At 49.6% G+C, this 12,874-nt stretch overlaps 1 pseudogene; it reads right to left on the reverse strand.

Annotated features, from left to right (window-relative positions):
* Positions 1-11,359: 11,359 nt before the first annotated feature.
* LOC131907920 (large ribosomal subunit protein eL43-like) lies at positions 11,360-11,621 on the reverse strand (annotated as a pseudogene).
* Between the last annotated feature and the right edge of the window lie 1,253 nt (positions 11,622-12,874).

Here is a 12,874-nt window from a genome sequence, read left to right on the forward strand (position 1 = left end):
GTGCCCTGGGAGGCTAGAAAAGGATGTTGGACCTCCTGGAGCTGGTTACAGATTGTGAACGGCCATGTAGGTGCTGGGAATTTAACCCAGTTCATTTGCAAGAGCAGCGAGTGCTCTTAACCATTGAGCAATCTCTCCAGCTCCCCTCCCCCCTTTTTGAAACAGGGTCTGACTATGTAGACTTGGCTGGCCTAGAACTTGATATACACCAAACTATGCAGACCTCTGCTTCTCAAGTGCTGGGATTAAAGGCTTCTGCCACCATGCCCAGATGGGCTTTTGTTTTTTGAGACACGGTCTTACTGTGTAGCCCAGTCTAGTCAAATTCTTGATCCTCCTGTCTCCATATTGCCAGTGCTGGGCTTCCATGCCCATCTTACCTCTGAAGACGTGGGTGATATTTATAGGATGTTGGCTAAAATGTAAGTGAACAAGTGTTTGTGAAGGAGACACACCTGAGTAGTTAGCCCTCATGGAGATTGGAGCCTGGCCAGCCCTAAGTGGTCTTGCCATCTCCCCCCTCTGCACAGAGGTCAGTCTGCCTTCCTTGGTCTATGGCTCAGCCTCCTTCACCAGTTCCTAAACTCGGGGACTTTGTTGTTTGATATAACAGATAAAGCAGAATGTGTCCTTGGGCATACTGTTCCTTTCGCTTCCATGAAGTTGGCCAGGCGTGTGTGTGTGTGTGTGTGTGTGTGTGTGTGTGTGTGTTAGCATCTGCATGTGCATGCTTTTGCCTGTTCTAGTGTACCTGTGCATGCACAAGTGTGCACACCAGGAGTTCAGAAGACAATTTCCAGGAGTCAGTTTGCTCCTTCCCCTGTGACTTCTGGGGATCAAACCTGGATCATCAGACTTGAGCTGCAGGTCCTTTACTTGCTGAACCACCTTGTCAGCCCCAAATAAATTTATTTTAAAAGGAAACTTACATTGCATGATGGACTATATACTTTGTCCAAATGACTGCAGAACCTAGAAAGGCTGTTGCCACTGGCTGCCTAACATACTTTGATTATTGGCTTTTTTATATAAATGGAAATATAGATGCCTGTGTAAGTATAGTATGGATTTTTAGAAATGTTAGCAGTGATCGTCAACTTTGGAAAAAGTCTCTCAGTTTTTTTGTGCAGAGTTGGCATGGAACAGAAGTTGACAGCCACACTGGCCTAGAACCATGGACCTTGTTTTAGGACCTTGTTCCTGGTTTGTACAAGGGTAAGACATTGTCCCCGACAGATGGTGGTGGCACACGCCTTTAATCCCAGCATTTGGATGGGATGCCAGCTTGGTCTACGAAGGGAGTCCTCAGACAGCCAGAACTGTTACAGAGACCTGTCTTGAAAAACAAAACAAGTCAATGAGACATTGCCCTAAATATCTGAAGTCTTATTCATAAGGGTTTGACGACAGAAACTAATAAAGGACTCTATATGAGAGAAAACCCTTGCAGCCCTATCAAGGGGAAATGTTTGTTCAAGGTATAAATGACAATAAACAGTCCAGGACGTGGCTCAGTTGTAGAGTGCTTGCCTAGAGCGCAGGAAGTGTGGGTCCCATCAGACAAACCAGGTATGGTGGCCCACACCTGGAATCCCAGCACTCAGGAGGATCAGAAATTCAAGGCCCTCCTTAGCTCCTGAGCAAGGTTGAAGCCGGCCTGTCTCAACAACAAAAGATCCGTAAAGACCAGGAGCAGCCAGATGTGGTGTCCCACGCCGCCCTTAGCACTCAGACTGTGGGGGTCAGAGTCAGGAGTTCTAGGTTGTTTCACTTTTCCTGCTGCTGTGAGGAAATACTCAGACAAAAGCAACTTACGGGAGGAAGGGTTTGTTCCGGCTGCTGCTTAGGTCCCTTTTTTATTCAGTCCAGTCTCCCAGCTCAGGGCATGGTGCCACCCACAGTGAGCAGGTCTTCCCTGCTCAATTAACCGATTAACCTAATCAAGACAGCTTTTCCCAGGCATGCCCAGAGGCCCACCTCCCAGGTGACTGTAGGTATCATCAAGTTGACAATTGAGATTTTTCACAAAGGCCATCCTCAGCAGATCTGAGGTCAGTTTGGGCTACCTGAGACCCTGCCTCCAAACAAGACAAAGCAAGGATTCCATACAAGTCCAGCCAGACATTTTGTCTTCTCAGGATGATGAGTATGAAGCCTCTTCTTGGTCTAGCAGAAAGCTAGTGAGTGTTAGCTGACCGGGATCCACCAAACACCGGGGAGGCTTTGCCCCCAGAGGACTGCAGAGCCATGAGACGCTGCAGGCAGCAAGACAGCTCTGTTCTTGGGGAGTCAGCCGCTCCCTGTCAGCCTCATTGAGACCCCACGCAGGCATGCATCACACTGCTCACCCATGGCATGAACCAGCACCACCCGGTCCTCCCTGCATACCAACCAACTCTGTAACCATCACTAGAAGTACCTTAGTCACTGTTGCTGTGAAGAGACACCGTGCCCAAGGCAATTATAAAAGAAAGCATTGAGTGGAGGTTTGCTTACAGTTTCAGAGGGTGAGTCCGTGCCCGTCATGGCAGGGAGCAGGGCAGCAATGGAGTGATAATTGAGAGCTTACATATTATCTTCAGGCAGCAGAGAGGAGGGGAGAGAGAGAGGACACACACACACACACACACACACACACACACACACACACACAGGGCTCTGCATGGGCTTTTGAAATCTCAAAGCCAACCCCCAGTGACACACCTTCCCCAACAAGGTCACACCTCCTAATCCTTCCTGAACACTTACATCAACTAAGAACCAAACATTCAATTATATGAGTCTTTGGGGTGTTTGTTTGTTTTGTTTTGTTTTTTGTTTTTTTTTTTCAAGACAGGGTTTCTCCATATAGCTCTAGCTGTCCTGAAACTCGCTCTGTAGATCAGGCTAGCCTCAAACTCACAGAGATCGACCTGCCTCCATCTCCAAGTGCTGGGATTAAAGGCACGCACCACCATTGCCTGGCTCTTTAGGGGGCATCTTACTCAAAGCACAAGAACATAATTTTGGAACCGCTCTGCTCCCTGTTGGAGTCACCCCTCCCTCAGTCCTCTGACCCTGCCACCCCTAAATGACAGATTTGCCAAGTCTTGCCATTTTGTATAAATGGAACCATATGCTGGTGGTGGCAGCACACACCTTTAATCCTACCATTCGTGAGGCAGAGGCAGGCAAATCTCTGTGAGTTCAAGGCCAGCCTGGTCTACAGAGTGAGTTCTAGGACAGCCAGGGTTGCACAGAGAAATCTTGTCTCAAGAATCAAACAATCATAGAAACCCAACAAATAAATGGAATCATATGACATTTGGACTTCTATGACTGGCTTCTCTGACTTAGTGAGATGTTTGTCAGGTCCACTCTGAGGGTCACCTACTGAATACCCTGTCCCGGGCCTCTGTTGAACCCTTTCACATCACAGTCCCAGTTCAGGGGCTCTGGCAGGCGTGGGGTGGGGGGTCAGGGTTCGGTCAGGTATCCTGAGATGCCAGTGAGGGGCACACCCAGCTGTCCTTGGCCTGGTCAGGAAGTGGCTTGAGTTGCTGTTACTTGATCTTCCTGCCTGAGTCAGAACTCATGGCTGTTCCCACTCTGGCAGTGAGTCACCAGATGGGCATCTCCTGTGCACCTGTGTGCCAGTCTGGGGTCAGGGGCTAGGGTGGAGGGACAGAGGGATGCACCACCAGGGGCCAGCAGGGGACTATCCCACTCACCCTATCTCCATTGGTCGTTGAAGGTTCCGTGAAGGTTCTGTTTTCTCAAGTGGACTCTAAGTGCCTGGCTGGGGCCCAGCTCTGAGCATGCAGGGTCCCCCAGAGCACTTGCTAAGGGCCACTGTTGTGCCTAGCAGGGGTGGCCCTGTTCATTTCCTTTAAGCAGCCTGCAGGAGAGGTGATCTTTCCCCGTGTGATTGTAGAGACCCAAAGCAAAGAGTAGTGGGGCATGCCTGTGATCTCCACCGCGGCTGGAGAACCAGAAGTTCAAGGCTAACCTTGGCTCTATGGAATTATGCCACAAAGGAAAAGAAAATCACAGTACAGGGGCTGGAGAGATGGCTTGGTGGTTAAAAGCACTGATTGCTCTTCCAGAGGACCGGGGTTCAATTCCCAGCACCCACATGACAGCTCACAACTGTCCGTAACTCTAAGATCTGACACCCTCACACAGACACACATGCAGGCAAAACACCAATGCACATAAAATAAAAATAAATAAAATTAAAAAAAGAATTGATTGTTTTTTAAAAAAACAAATCACAGTACAAACAGGAAAGAAGAAAAGAGAGAAAGAAAGGAAGACAGGCGGTGGGGTGCACTCGGGAGGCAGAGGCAGGTGGATGTCTGTGAGTTCGAGGCCAGCCTGGGCTACAGAGGGAGTTCCGGGACAGCCAGGGCCACACAGAGAAACCCTGTCTCGAAAAACCAAAAATAAATAAATAAATAACATAAAAAATAAAATAAAATAAATATTAAAAAAAAGGAAGGAAGGAAGGGAGGAAGGAAGGAAGGAAGGGAGGAAAAGCAAGTAAACAAGCAAGCCAGGCCCAGGAAACCGACAGGGTGTATTGAGGCCTTGGGGCAGGGAATGCTGGGTGGAGCTGGGGTGTGAAAATGACTTGTGTGTGCTCCTGACCAGGCAGGAAGCAGAGGCTGTGGGGCACACCGAAAGGTCATGGGCCATCAGTTGGGAGCTAACCCCACGGGTACAGCCTCAGCTGTGTTGTTGTGTGTGACAAGGGAGTTTTTGGGGATAGCGAGAGGGTCACTCAGCACCCTGTTTTGAAGCCTTGTTCTGTAGCTGAAACCTTTTAGTGGATGAGCGATAGAACCCAGCCAACTTTAGCAGGAGGGTGAGGTACTAACCCGCGTAGTTGAGCACTCCTAGGTCAATCTGCTTTCACGTGCGGCCGGCTCCAGGGACTTGAGTCAAAGCCTGCCCTATCACTTTCCTTTGGCCATGGCTTCTGTTCTTAGGTGGTCACATCCTGATGTGGCAGAAGTGGCTGCCAGCAGCCCCAGGTCTTGTTCCAGCTGAGAGCACAGGCATAGGGCCTCATTCTAATGACTTCAGTTAAGTGGAAAGTGGAAGCGGGGTTATCACTTTCCAACCTGGCTCCAGCCATCTGAATCAGTGGGGTAGGAGGGAGGGATGAACTGCTCTGACTGGTTAGGACTGAGCCAGGTGTGTCCCCTTGGATGTGCAGGAGGGGGCAGTTTTACTTGAACCACATGATCTGAGGGTGGAGAAAGTTTGGTTCCCAATAGGGACTCAGGACCAGAAGTGGAGGGGATGGTGGATGGATGGACGGGGTCCAGGCAGTGGTGTCTTCATGGACAGCAGAGGGGCTGCCACCCATCCTGCGCTGTCACATGGGTTCATACGATCCTGAGCAGACAGCTTCCTTCTCTGAGCCTCAGTTTCCCCATCAGAACAGAGACAATTCAGAGCTCTCCCAGCTCTAAACAAGGTAAGACCAGTTTACCATGCAGTCCAGCAGTCCAGCATCCCAGTGTGTCAGATCTGAGCTGGGGGCTGGGAGCATGTGGCTTTTAGGGGACCATGGGGATGAGCCTAGGGCCTGCACCTGGCCTCCAGTTCCTGCCCGTCCCACAGGGTACAGCCTGTGATGAGGAAGGAGGATTCTGAGGAGGGCTTCGCACATCCCTAGCATTCTTTAGCTATAATCGCCTCCAAATGGCATGATCTCATCCCTGAGCAAGGAAGGCTGGGGGGTGGGGTGGGGGGTGGACGAGCTGGCTGCCAGCAGCTGACACAGTTTGTGACTAAACCACTTCCCCCTGGGAGGCAGGGAGAGACGTCCACGTTTTCAAAGACAATGTAAAAGTTTGGGGGAAAATGTTGACGTAAAGGATAGAGGAGGGGCCTCCTTTTCCAGCTTTAGGGAAGTCCATGGTGTCTCCCCAGGAGGTCCAAACCAGGTATGTCCTGACCAATGCTTACAGTGAACTCAACCCAACACAGGCCATTAACATCCCCCAAACGCTGAGGTGGACGCCTGGCCAGCCCCTCAAGCAGCCCGTCCCTCCCGGATCCCTGGGCTCATTTAAATGCCCATACATGAATTTGGAAAGCTAGGCTTGCGGGAAGCCTGTCACCACGCCATCTGCTAAGCGTTTGTCACGGCCACGTTACATAAGAGGAAAGACATTTTTTCAAGAATGCTGCTGCATTTAGTAATTGGATCGCCGGAGAGGAGCCAGGCCCGGGCATTTGGCACCATGATTCAAAGATGCCACAGGCTTCTCTCTGGGGTGTGGCCTCCCCAGATTCCAGGCAGTCTTGGCAGACACCTGAGTGCAGCCTGGGGCTGGGAAGCAGGCCCAGAGGCTTCAATTTGTCTCCATTTTCTCACTCTCCTGTTCTTTCCTAGGTACATCCCTGGTTGCTCTCTCCAGTATTGGCAATAACCAACTGACCTTGCTCCACTAGTCCCAATTTCCATGCCCCGGACCACCGGCCTAGATGCTTTCTAAATGAGCAAGGGAAAACGGGGCCCTGGTTTCTCCAGCTAACAGTAAGGGTCATCCAGCTCCTGGAACACAAGATTCCTCAGAGCGCTGCCTGAGGGTGATGGGTGAGATTTGCAGGCCTGTCTCCCAGGCCTGTGGTGAGTAAGTGACAAGGGCTAGCTGTTTTATAAAGCCTGTGGGTACCAGGTTTGCGTTCATTTTCCTCTCCCTTCTACCAGACTCAACAAGTACTGAGGAAGTGACCCCAGTAAGAGCAGAGCTGGCTGTGTGCACGGGCCCTCCCTGTGTTTGCGGAGGCCCCAGCTCAGAGGGTCTAATGCCTCCCCCGTTTGACTGCCACAGAGCAAAATGACCCTAGGATAAACATTTTAACTAACTGATTGAACTTTTATTTATTTATTTATCTGTTTATTTATTTGTGTTTTTTTTTTGTGTGTGTGTGTGTGTGTGTGTGTGTGTGTGTGTGTGTGTGTGCAAAGTCTTGCTCTGTAGCCCAGGCTGGCCTGGAACTCACTGCAGCCTAGGCTAGTAATCCTCTCATGGCAATTCACCTGCTGGGATCATACCGGGCTGGGTCACTATTTTAAAATCAGTTCACGGAAAAGGTGTGGCTTGTTCTGAAAAATCTAAACACCTTGCTGTGGCCAGTTTGCATTTTCACACAGCCCACAAGGAGGGACCCAACCCACCACTGTCCCCATTCCCGGGGGCTCTGGGCCAAGTGTCTCTGCCATCAAAGCATCTCAGCTGGTGGCTGGGGCAAAGGATGAATTCAGCTTGGTGAGGCAAACAGTCATGTGACTTCAGACAAAGGCCCTTCTTCAAAAGTTTTTTTGTGTGTGACAGAGACAGTCAGACAGACAGACAGACAGACAGACAGACAGACAGACACACACACACACACACACACACACACACGAGAGAGAGAGAGAGAGAGAGAGAGAGAGAGAGAGAGAGAGAGAGAGAGAGAGAGAGAGAACACGTGCATGTGTCGTGGTGCAAGTATTATGGCCAGAGAGCACCATGCATAAGTTTTGTTTTCTTCTGCCCTGTGAGTCCTGGGGACCAAATTTAGACTGTGAGGGTTGGCAGCAAGCCCCTTTACCTCTGAGCCATCTTGTAAGCCCTTTAATAAGGCTCTTCCTGTTTCTGTCTTCTGTGCTCTCTCTTAGGGTCATGAGGTCACACTGGAGTCTGCTCTTGCTCTGCTTGTTCCTAGACTGTCTCTTGGCACAGCAGATCAGACACCAAGGCTGAGGACGGCCATGCCAGAGGCAGGAAGCTGTGCCTGCAGCAGGTGGTGGTGAGGTGTCTCCTGCCGTCTTGAGCAATGCCCCCACGTCTCTGCTCTCTATCCCTTTGTCTCTAGTGGCAGGATTCACACTGAGAGTTAAACATGTCACTCTGAAGGAAATACCATCTGTCTAGCCAAGTCATGCCTGCCTCAGGGCCTTTGCATCCTGACCTTCTCATTCTGATCCAGCTTGAATTGTTGAGGGAGGCCTCCCAGGAAGAGCGGCCCCAGCCTGCGTACACATTCTTCTCAGATGCTGTCGTCTTATTTTAGAGGGCTGGTCTATCCTGGCCACTGCTGTGTCTGCAGAATCTAGACCATTGCCTGGCACATGCTGAAGGGGAGGGAGGGAAGGAGGGATGAAAGGAGGGAGGGAAGAAGGGAGGGAGTTTTTTAAACTCCTATGGCCATTCTGTGAAGCAGGGATAGATACCTGGAGAAGGGAAGATCACCAGCCAGGAAGGGGACAGGAAGGGAGGAAGGAAGGAAGGGACCCAGACTTTCTGTTTCTACACCTCCCATGTCCCTATACCCCACAGGTAGCAGCAGAGTAGACAAGAGGGCTGCCAGCCCACAGGCCACCCAGAAAGGGTCAACTTTAGAGGGTCACAAAATGAGCTAGGCAGGCAGTCAGGGAGCGAGACTGTTTACAGGGGCTGCTGGCCATCGCCATGACAACCGGCCAGCCCACAGCTTCCTGCGTCACCAAGGACGCAGATTTACAGCAAGACTGGGATGAGAGGACAGTAGCCCGGAGGGGTGCTGGCAGAAGGGAGGGGACCCCAAACACCTATTGTGATGCAAGATATTCTCACTTTTCAGAGTTGCCCTAGAGCTAGAAGAGCCTGGTGTTGCCACACGGTGTGTATGTTTGTGTGTGGGGGGAGCAGGTCTGTGTGAAGCCAGGGTGCTTGGGTGTCAGATTGGCTACTCCTGTGCTCTGACATCTTGAGCAGGTGACTTAACCTCTCTGTGCCTTAGTTCCATTCCACATAAGGCAAGTATGGCCAGTAATGGCACCCTAGGGCTCATGTTGGGGACACCATGGCACTGGAATGTAGCTTTCATTGTGTCTCCTGTGTTTATTTTATTTTAATTTTTGGAGACAGAATTTCACTAAGCAACTCAGGCTGGTCTCAAACTCTCAACCCTCTGCCCTCAACCTCTGGAGGGCTGATGTTACAAGTGTGTATCACCATGTTTGACTCTGTTCTTCAGTTCTTTGTCTAAGGGTAGGCATGCATGTGTGTGTGTGCATGTGGAAGTCGGAGGTCAAATCAAGTGTGCATGTGCATGTGTGTGTGTGCATGTGGAAGTCTGAGGTCAAATCAAGTGTGTATGTGCATGTGTGTGTGTGCATGTGAAAGTCGGAGGTCAAATCAAGTGTGCATGTGCGTGCATGTGTATAATTAGGCTAATCTATTTTATGAATGATTTTGCCTATATGTACGTGTGTACCACATGCCTGGTGCCCACAGAGGCCAGAAGAGGGCATCGTCCTCTGAAACTGGAGTTACAGATGGTTGTGAGCCACCACGTGGGTGCTGGGAATCAAACCCAGGTCCTTTCTCCAGGCAGAGCCTCTCACTGGGCTCACTGATGGCATTCACTCAAGCTCCCTTGGGATCCTCTTGTCTGCTTCCCTAGCATTGGACTTACATATGGCTTTCTTATGTGGGTGCTGGGGATTCAAACTTGGGTCTTCATGCTTGTGCAGCAGGTATTTCCTAGCTGAGACATCTCCTCCAGTCTTGTTCTTTGCTTCTTGAGATGGACTGGCTTGAGGCTGTCTTCCTGCTAGGGGGAGTGGGGTGCTCTCCCCCTATTTTCTCTCATTCTTTTAACAATTATCCACTGAACACAGACTGGCATGGTCCCAGAGGCTGGCATACAATGGGTAGAGTAGACAGAAACCCCTGCCCAGGAAGGAGACGTGAAAAGTGACTAAGGGAGAATTGGTATTATAGCATGTCGAATGGCACTAAGTAACAGTGAAGAAAGAGGGGTGGGGTGGGCCGGGGGGATAGCTGTGCTCATGAGCGCTGATGGGCGCTGAGATTTTTCTTCCAGGTGGAGGGAACAGGAAGTGTGAAGGGTGAAGGGCTGGAGGCAGGAATGTGAGCTTGAATCTTTTTTTTTTTTTTAGATAAAGAAGATTTATCTTTTCTTTTCTTTTGTTTTGAAGCAGAGACTCTCTATGTAGTCCTGGCTGCCCTGGAACTGGCTATGTAGACCAGGCTGGCCTTGAACTCACAGAGATCCAGCTGCCTCTGCCTCCTGAATGCTGGGATTAAAGGCAAACAATACCATACCCAGTTTAAAGAAGATTTATCTTATTTTTAATTGTATGTATATATGTGTGCCCGAGTGTGGGTTTGTGCATGAGTGCAGTGCTCACAGAGACCAGAAGAGGGCGTCAGATGCCTGGGAACTGTAGTTACAGGTGACAGTGACGTATTCAATGTGGATCCTTTACAAAATCAGTATATACTGTTAACTGTTGAGCCCTCTCTCAGCCGTTCTCTTTCTTTGTCTGCATGTGTGACATCATACGGCACATGGTGGCTGTTGACACATGGGTAGTAAAATGCATATGTCTATCCTTGTAACTTAGGGTGTCATGCAGTGTGCAATGCAAGGGGACTTCCTGGATCCAGGCAACACAGTGGCCTGAGTGCATCTGCAAGTCAGACACTCTTGTGACCCCCCCACAATGTGTATTCAGGATCTTTTGGATGTCACTGATGTGCAAATGCACACATACGGATATCATTATTTAAACTGTTGGTCATGGAGGATGTTGTCTAATCACTTGAGTGGCAGAGGCAGGGGGATTAGGAATTCAAGGTCATTATTAACTGACTATTGAGTCTGAAGCCAGCTAGGGCAACTTGAGATCCTGTCACAAATCAACAAATAAAGCACAAACAATAAGCCGGGCAGCAGTGGCACATGCCTTTGATCCCAGCACTCAGGAGGCAGAGCCAGGCGGATCTCTGTGAGTTCGAGGCCAGCCTGGTCTACAGAGCAAGATCCAGGACAGTCACCAAAAACTACACAGAGAAACCCTGTCTTGAAAAAGCAAAAACAAACAAACAAAAAACAACCCCACAAACAATAGGGCTGGAGAAATTAAGAGCACTGGCTATACTCCAAGAGGACTCAGGTTCAATTCCCAGCATCAACATGGCAGCTCATCTGTAACTCCAGTTCCAGGGGATCCGATGCCCTTCTCTGACTTCCACAGGCACACCTGTGTTGCTCAGATATCCATGCAGGCAAACTACCCATGCACCTGAAAATACATAAAGTTAAAAGAACAATATAAAATAAAATTTAAGCTTGGCGGTGGTGGCACACACCTTTAGTCCCAGCACTCAGGAGGCAGAACCAGGTGGATCTCTGTGAGTTCAAGGTCAGCCTGATCTACAGAGTGAGATCCAGGAAAGGCATCAAAACTACACAGAGAAACCCTGTCTCAAAAAAAAACCAAAAAATAAAATAAATAAATTTTATATTAATTAACCCGTTTATTGCGGGCCAGGCAAGTCTCAAAGGGTAGCGCTTCTCTGGATTTTCAGTTCCTCAGCCTTCTGATGGCCGACGTCACTGTGACAGCAGAAGTGATGTTGTAGGTTCAGGCCCCACCAGGCAGTTTTCATGCAGAAACCATAACGCCAGATGCCAACAGCTCACCTCTTCATCTCGGTCTTGCTACAGAAGGAGCAAGGGTACTTGGTGTGCTAACTGATCTCAATTTTCTTCACCATTTTCCAGAAGAAGGCACCATAGTGGACCCCATATTTCCTAATGATCCCCATCTTGGTGCATTTAGCCATGTCACCAGAACCTATGCCCAAACCCAGAGAGTAAAATGAATTTTTTAAAGATAGGGTCTTTAAAGTATCCATTTGTGTGTGTGTGTGTGTGTGTGTGTGTGTGTGTGTGCTTGTGTGCTTGTATGAGTTTATGTGCTCCACATGTGTGCAGGTGCCCTCTCAAGCCAGTGAGCATCAGATGCCCTGGAACTGGAGTTACCAGCAGGTGTGAGCCACTTGATGTGGGTGCTGAGAATCAGACCCTGGTCCTCTAGAACAGCAATCAGTGTTTTGAACTGCTGATCCATCTCTCCAGCTCCTAAAGATAGGGTCTTATGTAGCCCAGGCTGGCCTTGAACTTGCTATGTAACTGAGGATGACTCTGAACTTCTGATTTTCCTGTTTGCACCTTCCCAGTGCTGGGATTCCGGGCGTGCAGGGGATACAAGCCAGAGCTTCGTGTGCGCCAAGCATCACTCTGCGGGTGTGGGTATCTTGTGCCCGGAGGTTTTTATGCTAGTACTGATGATTCTGGAAGCAGCACTGACATCAGTGATCAGGATTCCCTGGGTCTCTGGTGCATTTGTTGCATGAATCTGAGGCAGACACATCACTCTTGTCACTCTGGCTGAGTCCTGGGAGGGAGGCCTAGCTGCTTCCAGTGACTTAGCTCATCAGCATGTGACCAGAATCCAAACACATCTGAGCACACTTTGTTCCTTTAAGACAAGATTTAGCCCAGCAGTGTTGGCACACGACTTTAATCCCAGCGCTCAGGAGGCAGAGGCAGGCAGACCGTTGTGAGTTCGAGGCCAGCCTGGTCTATAAAACTAGTTCCAGTATAGCCAGGGATACACAGAGAAATCATGTCTCAAAAAACAAAACAAAACAAAACAAAAACCAACAACAACAAAGCACACACACACACACACACACACACACACACACACACACAAAGACAAGACTTCGAGAAAGGTGTTGTTGCTCCTGCCTGGAATCATCACACTTGGAAGTGGAGGCAGGAGGATCAAGATTCAAGTCCAGCTACATCATAAGTTTGAGTTCTGCCTGGGCCACATGGGACCTTGCCTCAAAACAAAACCAGAAATGAGAACCCAAACTAAACCAAACATCCCAGAGCTGGACGGAGCACTTGCCAACATACATGAAGCCCTGAGTTCCAGCTCTAGTACCATGAGCAATAAAGAGACAAGGGTCCAGGCATGCCAGGACTCTGCCTGCCTCTTATTTCATGTTTTCCTTATAGCCATTCC

Source organism: Peromyscus eremicus, chromosome 4 (assembly GCF_949786415.1).
Source record: "Peromyscus eremicus chromosome 4, PerEre_H2_v1, whole genome shotgun sequence".
In the NCBI taxonomy this organism is placed as follows: domain Eukaryota; kingdom Metazoa; phylum Chordata; class Mammalia; order Rodentia; family Cricetidae; genus Peromyscus; species Peromyscus eremicus.